Raw genomic sequence first — 2953 nt, forward strand, 5'->3', positions numbered from 1 at the left:
TTCTCATTCCTCCATCTTTCCTCTGAGGCGCGACCTCCTGACCCTCACCCTTCCTCTGGGGAATGACCTCCTGACCCTCACCAGCTCATTAGATTCCTCCATTCACTGATCCCTTCTAGCCCCCAGAGCTTATCAACTTTCCTTCAATCTTTTTTCCCTCTTTCCTCTTATGATTGGACCTTTCTGCAACAGTTACATCCACATGCCAGATGCCAGAGGACCAATACCAATACCCACTTAAAATCCAGACCCTATCCTTCTCATCAGGCCCGTGGCCACACCCTGGGAGCTGATTGGCAAACTAATTTCACAAACATGCCCAGGGTAAAAACATCAAATATCTCTTAGTACTGGGGCATACATTCTCAGGGTGGATAGAGGCATTTCCCACATCCAATAAGTGGGCATCCACGGTTGTGGATGGTTGTTATCTGATATAATCCCTCGTTTTGGGATGCCCACTTCCATCCAATCAGATAATGGCCCAGAATTTACCTCACAGATAACTCAGGGGCTAGCTAGTGCACCATCAACCCCTTGGCATTTCCATTGCCCTTACCATCCCCAAGCTTCCAGGGAAGTTGAAAGAACTAATCGGTGTCTCAAGAAACCCCCACCAAATTCACCATGGAATTAAACTTAGACTGGACTAAGGTCCTCTCCTTGGTCCTGTTGCATCTCAGGGCAAAGAAACCATCCAACCTTTCCCATTTGAGGTTATGTACGACATTTATTCTTACCCCCCAGAATACAGACTGAACAATTACCTATACCTCATTCCTACGCTCTACCTCTCCTTTTCCATCTACACTCTGAATTTTGGAAATACCAGGACTGGCTTTTACCTGACCCAAACATTACTCAAAATCTCCTCACCCTAACACCTGGCCAACAGATATATTACTGCCCCCCAGGTGAAAGACCCCAACTGCACCCCAAATTGGAGGGCCCCACCTCGGTTATCATGTGCACTGCCTCGGCAGCAAAACTCAGACTCAGACATAATCAATTAACTCCGTGGATTCACATATCCAGGCTCAAACCATGCATCCAGGAAATTGACTCTGGCAACAATGGACCAGAGGACTCACAAGAATCCACACCTACATACTCTTGCTCTCCCCACCCTACTGACCCTTTAAAAATTTGTCTCTCTCATGTTTCTGCTCTTACACGCATAGCTGAGAACATATCCAAAAATGCATCTTAACATTCTGATCCTCATCCTCAACCTCACCCAAGGGTAATGCCTTCACCATCGTATGTCTGGAGATTTGAGGTGAGAGAAACATACACACAAAAAACACACAGACCACCCACTTGGCTACCACTTCTGACTGTCCCCTAACAGGGTGATCCTCAGCCATCTATATTGTACTCTCTTTCTCTTCCTCTGAGCTCATTAAGCAACTTGCTACCCTTACTTTGTTTTTTATATAACCAAAATAAGGATTACTGCAAACAGTGGCCAGAAACCTACAGGGGCTTCCCCTATTGGTCATGCAGAATTCATGATGCATATTCAGGGCAATTAAATATAGGAAGATTTAAACTTGAGTCTGCCTCCCACCAATACAGACCCTGGGAACCCACACTGGGCAGCAGGAGTAAAAGCTTCCTTTTATTGCTTTGGGTATGCCTCCACTCCCTGTGGTTCCTTATCCATTACCTGGAAATATGTTTCCATAGAGTCCCCAGTCTCTCTTGTCTCAACCAACATAAAACACTCAGAACAATGGCTGCTCGCATCCCTAGAAAGCCAACGCACTTCTGACTCTCATTCTTCACCCATCTATACCTGGTTACAGATCATCACTGACACATTGTCCTACCTAAACCAAACTTTCCCCAATGCAAGTCCTGCAAGTTGCTTTCTGTGTGCTTCCCTAGCACGGCCCTTACTTGCTGCAGTTCCAATAAAAGTTTCCAGGTTGGATGTTTCCAGCTTGCTCAACTCATCCTATGAAAAGATCCTATTAATCCGCTGCAGAATGTTCCTTTATGGGAATCCGAGGAAAATAACCACACCATGATTCCTCGGGTTTGCCTTCTGGGATCTGCGACTCCCAATTCCCATCTGGCAGGTTTTTGCCACCATAACCTAACCATCAACCACACCACTTATTCCCCACCGGGTCTCTTCTTCTGGTGCATTATACTCTCCAACATGTCTAGCCCATGTTTATTATTCACCACAGTCCCACAGCTCACTCTCTATAACAACTCTAAAGTAAAATCCATCCTTAACCCTCTAAAATATGGAAAACAGGCTGCATTCCTTCCGTTAATGATAGGCACTTCATCAATGGCCTCAGCGGCCAGCACAGGATTATCAGGGGGAGCCTTAGGTCATTCCCTATAGGCTGTCAAGGACATTAATTCAAAACTTTTAGAAGCACTTACTTCCACAGCAGAATCTCTAACATCCTTACAGAAACAGGTCACCTCATTGGCACAAGTCACCCTTCAGAATCGCAGGGCCCTAGATTTACTCACCACTGAAAAGCATAGAACCTGTCTTTTCATTGGGGAAGAATGCTGTTATTATATCAATGAATTGGGTCTTGAAGAAGACAATGTTGTTAAGCTCACTGACCTGGCAGCCACCTTAAGGACCCCAACAGGTCAAAACCTTTTCTCTTCCTTAATGTCCACTCCCCTTCTGGCATGGGTATGGCCTATCCTTGGAACCCTCTGTGTAATCTTTTTACTGTGTATATTTTTACATGTATTATAAAGTTTATTCAGACTCAAATAGGTAAAATCTCTAACCAAACTTTTAACCAGGTTCTACTTAGAAATTATCAGCTTCTGGCCACAGATGAATCAACCACCTTCTCCAGAGAACATCCCTCACAATACTGAAAAAGTCTTCAAAGATTCCTGGGATACTTTCTTGAGAGAGATATCTGATGATGTCTGGCTTGTACCACCATGGAGACTTATACTGACT

This window comes from Ictidomys tridecemlineatus, chromosome 5 (genome assembly GCF_052094955.1).
Source record: "Ictidomys tridecemlineatus isolate mIctTri1 chromosome 5, mIctTri1.hap1, whole genome shotgun sequence".
NCBI classification, from domain to species: domain Eukaryota; kingdom Metazoa; phylum Chordata; class Mammalia; order Rodentia; family Sciuridae; genus Ictidomys; species Ictidomys tridecemlineatus.